This window comes from Terrapene carolina, unplaced genomic scaffold, assembly GCF_002925995.2.
Source record: "Terrapene carolina triunguis isolate 2854851 unplaced genomic scaffold, T_m_triunguis-2.0 Scaffold194, whole genome shotgun sequence".
Lineage (NCBI taxonomy): Eukaryota > Metazoa > Chordata > Testudines > Emydidae > Terrapene > Terrapene triunguis.
This window is the reverse complement of record NW_020664545.1, coordinates 12100065-12109040: the sequence shown is the minus strand read 5'-3', so window position 1 is coordinate 12109040 and position 8976 is coordinate 12100065.

The following is an 8976-nucleotide window of genomic DNA, read 5'->3' as shown; positions in this document are numbered from 1 at the left end:
CTGCAACCCCGCTTCCCTCTTGCCACAGGTTCTGTGTGGCCCCCCATCTCAGGGGCCCCCATTTTGCCATCCACCGGGGTTCTTGGTCCTTCCCATCCACGCCAAGGAGCTTGAGCCCCTCAGACCTCCGCACCAATCTAATTCTTTCTCCCTCTTTCCGGGTGTCAACATGTCAAGCTCACCGGGGCCTGGGCAGAGCTGAACCGAGGGGCGGGGTTCCGCTGGACAGTGTGAAGTTTTGCCATCAGCTGGTTCTTTGGTCTAGAGAGAATTACAGAGCCAGCGGAGGCTGCTGGTATTGCTAAGCAGTTGCCAAGGGCTCTGTGTGGCCATTTCCTCCTTTCAGCGTCTCTGATTTTAATCAGAACCACTAGGGTTACGCCCATTGCGGCCTAGACCGTTCCCGGAACACTGGACTCGATGGGACGCAGCGTGGGAATGTTGTTGTGTGCCGGTAAGAACCTGGCACATTCGGCTACCGGGTTCTGAGCGAATAGCGCCTCCGTTATTTATAACCAATTCGGAGCATTTCAAAAGGCAGAGGAGGAAGTTTTTCTAATTGCCGACTCAGTCTGCGACGTGAAAGCCAAGCTGGGCCCGTTCCTGGTTCAGGCCTCAGCACCTGGCATAACCTCCAGGGCTTCGCAGGGCCAGGTTTGACCTTGCATTTGGAGCTGAGGTCACACTTGGATTTGCAAAGGGGTTCAGGCACCCAGTTTCCATGGGACTTAGATGTCTAATTCCCTTAGGCACCGTTCACAAATAAATCCCAGCCTTCAGCGGTAGTGGCTCTGCAGGGCTAACTGGAGTCAGTTGTAGCAAGAAGTTATTGTCAGCCGTGAAATCTGCAGCGCTGACGCCAAGGCCAGAGAGGGAAGCTGCTGAGTAGGATAGGAGCCATATTTCCAGCCCTGTTCACCGCACATCAGGCAAGGGGAGGAGGGGGCAGCAAGGGGAGGGAAGTGAGGAGAATTGCAACCTCCCCCAAAGACGGTTACCTTTCCGTAACTGGTGTTCTTCGAGCTATGTTGCTCGTGTCCATTCCACATTAGATGTGTGCGCTCACCACATGCACCGGTGCTGGAAGTTTTTCCCTCAGCAGTATCCATAGGGGAGCGGCACTGGCACCCTCTGGAGTGGCGCCCGTATGGCGCAGTATATGGGGTGCTGCCGGCTCCCCCCCCCCCCAGTTCCTTCTTGCCAGAAACTCCGACAGTGGGGAAGGCAGGCGGGTCGTGGAATGGAAATGAGCAACCCATCTCGAAGAACACCAGTTATGGGACAGGTAACCATCTTTTCTTCGAGTGCTTGCTCATGTCCGTTTAACATTCGGTGACTCCCAGCAGTTCCCGTGGAGGCGGGTAGGAGTTCTCGGCTGTGCAGATTGTAATACAGCTCTGCCAAACCCAGCGTTGTCTCTGGCCTGCTGAGCATAATGAGACATGAACGTGTGGACCGAGGACCATGTCGCGGCTCGACGGATGTCCTGGATTGGGATGGGCGCCGGGAAGGCCACCGAAGACGCCTATGCTGTAGTCGAATGGGCCCTGTCGATTGGCGGTGGTGGGACCTTTGCTAGCTCATAACAGGTCTTTATGCAAGATGTGATCCAGTTGGAAATCCTTGGCAAAGAAACCGGAAGGCCCTTCCTCCTATCCACCATAGTGATGAAGAGCTGGGTCAATGTACTGAGAGGCTTGGTACGCTCCAAGTAAAAAGCCAAGGCCCTCCGGACGTCCAGCGCGTGCAGATGCCTCTCCTCGGCAGTCTGTGCGGCTTGGGACAGAACAGAGGCAGGAACACGTCCTGGCTCATGTGGAAGGAAGATACCACCTTTGGCAGGAAGGCCGAGTGGGGCCGCAGCTGGACCTTGTCCTTATAAAACACTGTGTAAGGCGGTTCCGAGGTCAAAGCCTTAATCTCTGAGACTCGTCTCGCCGACGTCACCGCCACCAGGAAGGCGACCTTCCAGGACAAGTAGGAAAAGGAGCAGGAGCCTAGCGGCTCGAAAGGCAGGCTGGTGAGCCTGGAGAGGACCCTTGCAGGACAGGGGCCCATCCCTGCGGGTAAAGCCTCTCAAGGCCCCTCAGGAACCTGACAGTCATGTTGTGAGAAAAGACCGTCTGACCTTGGATCAGCTGGTGGAACGCGGAGATGGCCGCAAGGTGCACTCTGATGGAAGAATGCGCCAGACCCTGGGTCCTGAGCTGCAGTAAGTAGTAGAAGATGGACTGCACTGAAGAACGCGGGGGAGAAATGCTGCGCTCTGATGCCCAGTGGGAAAACTTCGTCCAATTGGCCAGGTAAATTAGTCTCGTGGATGGCTTCCTACTTCCCAGGAGGACCTGCTGGACCTCCTCCGAGCAGGTACACTCCTCTGGGTTCAACCCCGGAGCATCCATGCCGAGAAGTGTAGAGACTTGAGGCTGGGGTGTAGGAGCCGACCGTGATCCTGTGATAGCAGGTCCAGACGGTAGGGAAGGGGCCAGGGAGAGGCCACCGCCATGTTCATGAGCGTGCGGAAACAGTGCTGGCGAGGCCACGCGGGGTGATCACGCTAACCTGTGCCTTGTCCTTCTTGATCTTTACTAGGACCTGGCTGACAAGAGGTTCTGAGGGAACGCGTACATCAGCCCCTCGGCCTGGGGACAAAGGCATGGGAGAGGGAGCCCTTGCTCAGGCCCTGCTGGGAGCAAAACCAAGCACTTTCTGTTTTGCCTGGTGGCAAACAGATCTACGTGGGGAGTTCCCCACCTCCGGGTGGAGCGACCACTCGTGGTGAGAGGAGAAATCCCGGCTGAGGTGATCCGCTAGGGCGTTCCTGATGCCGGGAAGGTGACCAGCTTCCAGATGGATGCCATGGTCAATGCAGAAGTCCCAGAGACGGAAAGTCTCTTGGCAGAGAGCCGGTGAGCGTGCTCCTCCTTGCCTGTTCACGTACACGAACTTTACAAGAACTCTAGATCATACCAACGAAGCCAAAGCAACGCTAGCAAGAGCAGCGAACGGTCCGTGCACCGTCACTGGCGGCAAGAAGGAACCAAGGGTGGGGGGAGCCGGCAGCGCCCCTTATAGCGCGCCATACGGGCGCCACTCCAGAGGGTGCCAGAGCTGCTCCCCTACAGATACTGCTGAGGGAAAAACTTCCAGCACCAGTGCATGTGGCGAGCACACACATCTAATGTGGAATGGACATGAGCGAGCACTCAAAGAAGAACCATTGTTTTGCTGCATTAAAGATAGAGATGATGGCAACAGCCCCATTGGTCTGGTGCTAGGATACAGAGTAGGGATGTACCCCCAGCTATGGTCCTTTCTATTCTGCCTGATGCAGGGGGCATGCATAAGAACATAAGAATGGCCCTACTGGGTCAGACCAAGGGTCCATCTAGCCCAGTATCCTGTCTACCGATAGTAGCCAGTGCCAGGTGCCCCAGAGAGAATGAACAGAACAGGTAATCACTAAGTGATCCATCCCCTGTCGTTCATTCCCAGCTTCTGGCAAACAGAGGCTAGGGACACCATTCCTGTCCATCCTGGCTAATAGCCATTGATAGATCTATCCTCCATGAATTTATCTAGTTCTTTTTTGAACCATGTATGGTCTTGGCCTTCACAACATCCTCTGGCAAGGAGTTCCACAGGTTGACTGTAGGTTGTGTGAAGAAATGCCTCCCTTTATTTGATTTAAACCTGCTGCCTATTAATTTCATTTGGTGACCCCTAGTTCTTGTGTTATGAGAAGTAGTAAACAACACTTCCTTATCTACTTTCTCTACACCAGTCATGATTTTATAGACCTCAATCATATCTCCCCTTAGCCGTCTCTTTTCCAAGCTGAAAAGTCCCAGTCTTATTAATTGCTCCTCATACGGAAGCTGTTCCATACCCCTAATCATTTTTGTTGCCCTTTTCTGAACCTTTTCCAATTCCAATACATCTTTTTTGAGATGAGGTGACCACATCTGCACGCAGTATTCAAGATATGGGCGTACCATGGATTTATATAGAAGCAACATAATATTTTCTGTCCTATTATCTATCCCTTTCTTAATGATTCCCAGTATTCTGTGAGCTTTTTTGACAGCCGCTGCACATTGAGTGGATGTTTTCAGAGAACTATCCACCATGACTCCAAGATCTCTCTCTTGAGTGGTAACAGCTAATTTAGACCCCATTATTTTATATGCATCTCTTGGAGGGGGCGCTGGCAGAGGGCTGAAGCTGTGGAGGACGGGAATGAGCAGGTCGGGGGAGAGGGTTGTAAAAGGTGTAGGGGACATGCCAGAATTAAATGCTGTGTAGTAGGAAGAAGGAATGCTGCTGGGGCTGGTTCAGTGATTTGTGACGGATGTTCTTGAGTTTTTAAATGTGTCCAGGACACCCAGCATTTTGGATTGTTAGGGAGCAGGGGGCATGCCCCTTAGTGTGCAGTTCAAAGTACATCCATGTTGGGGTGCCACCTGCATCAGGACACTGTGTACGCTTCATACCAGACACATGGGCCACAGGACGGAGCTCAGATTTCTGGGTTCTGGTCCCAGCACCACCACCAACTCCCACAGTCAATTTAAGTAAGGCGCAGGGCGGCTCGGAGCTGTTTTATCCATCTGCAAAATGTGGCGAACACTTACCTCATCATGGTGCTTGTGGATGGATTTTGTGCAAATAAATCATTGAGCCCTTTCACAGAAAGTTGCTAGAAGCATTTCACGTCTGCATGGGAGGGAACTACACCCTCTCTCTCACACACACATACACACACCATTTGCAGTTAGAAGCAGGGTCTGGGGGTGTTTAAAGAAATAGTTTTGAGAAGATACAAGTGGCTGAACTAGTGTTATAGGGCTGGAGGCAGGACTCAGAGGCTGATGGTCTCTGGACTGTGTTTTGCAGGAGGTCAGACTAGATGATCAGAAAAGTCCCTTCTGGCTTTGAAATCGAAGAATCACAGCTCGTTGTAGACCGACTCTCTGATCGTCGGGGCCCTGGCCGCCTGGGACCCCTGTAATGAGCGCGTACCGAGGACCTGTGGGGTAGGCCGTCGCTACGCGCGGCTCATGCGACATCTAATGGTCTCGGACACTATCCGATGGTCCCGAGACATTTATACAGAGCACATCACCGGCCACCGCCAATACCGAGAGTGAGCTGGCGTGACTCCGCGCACCCACAATGAGGAAGAGACCTGAAGACTTCCTCTGTTGGACCCTATCCCCTGAACCCACCGAACTGAACTGAACTCCACCTTCTGAGGGTCATCCTATCCTCATTACCCGGCCCACTTATTTATACCTATGATTGCCTGTAACTCCTGTATGAGTGATGTACCCTCACTGCTTGCTGACTGTACCTTGATTCATCCACCTTGTACCCCCCCCATTGGGGATATTGCCGACTGTATGTGTTATGTGCTATCCAACGTCAAAATACTAACATCCCCCTATACTCTGTATGTTACCCCCGATGACTAATAACTGAAGTTTCAACACTCTGTATCATCTGTTTGTAAACATTTTCTAATAACATGTTAAATCTGTTCCTTCTCCCGCCCCACATGTAGGATATGGCATCAGGGCAAGAAAAAGTTCCTCATAGCTGGGAGAGCCCAGGGCAGCTGCTCTTCAGCATGGCTTAGTGGGCAGGAGGCTAACAATTGTGCACCCACTTTCAGGGTGAAGATGGGCACCTGGTGGAAGCTGAACCAATTGCCCCAGGATAATCTAGACTGAAGTTCTGGACTGTTCCCTTAGAAGAGCCCAAAGCACCTGCTCCCCGTCCTGGCCTGGGGCAGGCTGTTTTGCTGTAGGGCCGTCGCTTTCCTGTACGCGAACAGCTCCTGCACTGAACCACCTTTTAGGGCCTTCACAGTAGGCTGCAGAAAAAGCTCAACCCGCAGAGCCGGTTGTGGCATTTCCATGGGGGTGACCTGCTGACGGGAAATGCCGTTTTCACACAGAACGATTCTGTGGGGAAATGTTCCGTGTCGCCAAACAGTTTGGATTGGCCAGCAGGAAAATCGACATGACCCCTGCCAGCCTCCAAGGCGCTGGTCAGCTTCACTTGCCGCCCGCCCAAAGAGTGAAATTGACCAGCGCCTTGGAGGCGGGCAGCCAGCCAGCTGAAAAATTCCCGTTTGGGTCCTTTTTGAAATAGAATTGTTTGGAATTTCTGGCTTGTGAAAAAGTTGGAGGTTTTTGCTTTTCCTCTTGAATTGCATCAATATTTTACCAGACCCTCAACGTTTCCCACAGGCTGGAAAGTCCCTTTTCCAGGCAGCTCTATTAACAAGCTGCATACAAGTGCAACAGGCCGACCGGTGCCAACCATGACGAACGGCCGGCCAGCCGAAGCCTGGTCTTTCGTCGTGCAGATTCTGAAGGTGACCAACATCCTTCTGCCCCTAGCACTCTTCTCTGCTGGGCAGGCTGTGACATGGGGGCCTTAACTGTGCCATAGGTACCAGCTGCAAGGTAACTGCTACTCAGCAATATCAGACTCTCTCTGCCCCCAGAGGCAGCTGTCTCCCACAGCTGGGCCATCTCCAGCAGCCTTTGCTGAGAGCACCAGGCCAGCCCTGGCTAGCGTTGTAGGTGAACCGGGGCAGGAATAGGAAGAGAGATGGACAAGGCCCTTGGGAACTGCAGTGGGGGGGGACGACTCCCCTGCTCAGAACCTTTAGAGCTTTTTTGGGCCCAATGGGCAAGACTGGAAGACTTGTCGCTATAAGCCAATTGACTCCAGGCCAGGAAGATCCAGTCAAACCTCCCTCTAGGCCCAGTACGTGCTCTCCTTGAAATGACAAGCTATGGGCCCATGCGCCGTTCTAGCTGGTGGCCAGGAGGGAAGTCTGAGTTTATCGCCCCTTTTAGGAACTCCCCGTGACAGAGTGAACGGTGAGTCGTGGACACCATTCCCTTCTCCAGAGAGGGAGTTTCAGGACGTGGTTGAACACACAGCAGTGGCTGGCTTTGCCGTCTTTCCACAAAGTGCTCAGAGACCCGTGCAGCAGGACCGGCGCTACCGCAAGAGAACTTGGGGTTCACAGCACTGCAAAAAGCACCATTCTCCTTCTATGGAGAAATGCAGCGATAACCCGGCTTTGGTCCTTTATACAGCAGGACCAAGCCACTCCACCCCCAACACCCTGTGACCCAGACACCCCTTTATGCCAATGGGCAGAGGGCATAATGGGTGCGTAGGGGTTTACTGGGATCCCCTAGGTCTGATGCCTACATAACAGTGCGACAAAGGGTGGCATGTGAGGTCTTGATCAACGGACAGTAATGTACTGGTGCTCCCAATCTTGGCGAGATGTACAGATGTTGTTTTAGGAGTTTTGTATCTATGCTGAAAACGATGTTCTGATGTAAATGAAGACAGGTCACCAGCAGGTGAGAAGCAGGTTCTGTTCAGGTCAGGTGTGCAAGACACTTAACTCCCTGACTAACCATTGTGTATCGTATGTCTTCCAGTGTGAGTCTATTTGAATATGGAGCCATCAGCTAATCAAGACTGCAAAGGCGACGAGATCACAAACCCTAGCTGACGGAACACCCAGCAAGGGGGAGGTTGGTTTATGACTAAGATCAAAGAATTCACCTGATAAGGAGAGACACGGTTTCCTTCACCTGGGGACAAGCCTCCCGCATGCTTGTCGTATGAACAGAGGGTGACAGCTAGCCTGGCTGTTAAAAGCTGGGAGACAGGCTTTGAATGAGAGCTAACCAGACGTCTGGCTGCCCTGTCTCAGGGAGGTTACGTCTAGGCTCTAGAAGGCATATTATGATTTTGTTTTAGATGTAACCAGTTGGTTCCAATTCTTCCACCTACTCGCTATTACTTGAATCTCTGTTCTTCCTTAATTAAAACGACCCTTGTTCTCACAAGTCACAAACCCAAGTGCTGAGAGGTAAGCGGAGCGGTGAAACTGGAAACCTGAGGTGCACTGTCACTTTGGGGCCAGCGAATCTGTAAATGCTGCGAGTGTCCAGAGGATCAGGGGCTGGGTACCCCGGGGGACGCTTGGGGGTTTGGCCCAAGCCTATCGCTAACCAGCAGGACAGCAGAGCCTGCGTGGGCTGGAAGGGCCCTTGGCTGGAGGAGTCGGAGAGCTGACCCCTGGCAGGCACAGACAAGTTCCCACATGCTAAGGGCTGGTGGTAGGGACCATGGGTACACCCGGGAAGCATGTCACGCACATCCATGCAAATTATACCCCACTGCTGCAATGCTGCCACCTCTGGGGTGAGGCACAGCAGCTGTTTAACATGACCTAGCATTTTAAGGCAGGGAGTAGAGAATAACCAGTTCTAACCGCAGAAGCAATGTTACGTAACTGGCGTGTAGTTTGTCAAAATTGGGATTTGGCAAAGAAAAGAGTCAACGCGCACATACTGTCTGAATAGTTTTGGAAAGCCAGAGCTTGCAACGGAGCCTGCCGTTCTTTGAACAAACTCCACGGGCAGGCAGGCAGTACGAGTGGTCGCTGTTCGGCTGCACCATGTCAGTGTTTCTCTGTAGAGTCAAAGTGATGTAATAGTTAATACTGTGACCTCGCAGAGAGCAGCACACCGGAGAGACAGTGTACATTCATATATAGTAAAAAGTCTTTATTAAGAAGTCAAAAAATAAAACTCTTGATACAATTTTCATAACCGTCAAGTCAGCTCAGCAAATATATAATCAGTACTTTAGCCATGTAAGGTTAAAGGTCCGTTATTTTCTTTTAAAATAAAATATATTTTAGTTCTTAAAATTTATTCAATAAAGTACATATTTTCCTATAAATTCCCTACATATACATAAGAGGTAAAAAATAAAAAAATAAAACTAAACAAAACAAAATGGCGATCAAAATAATCTTTTTTTGCGACATGACGTGCTTAACTGTGCCCCCAACTGTCCCACACCTCTTCTCTTCCCCAGTCCTCCCCCGCCCCCATCCCAGCCAAGACACCTGTCCTTTTCAATGCA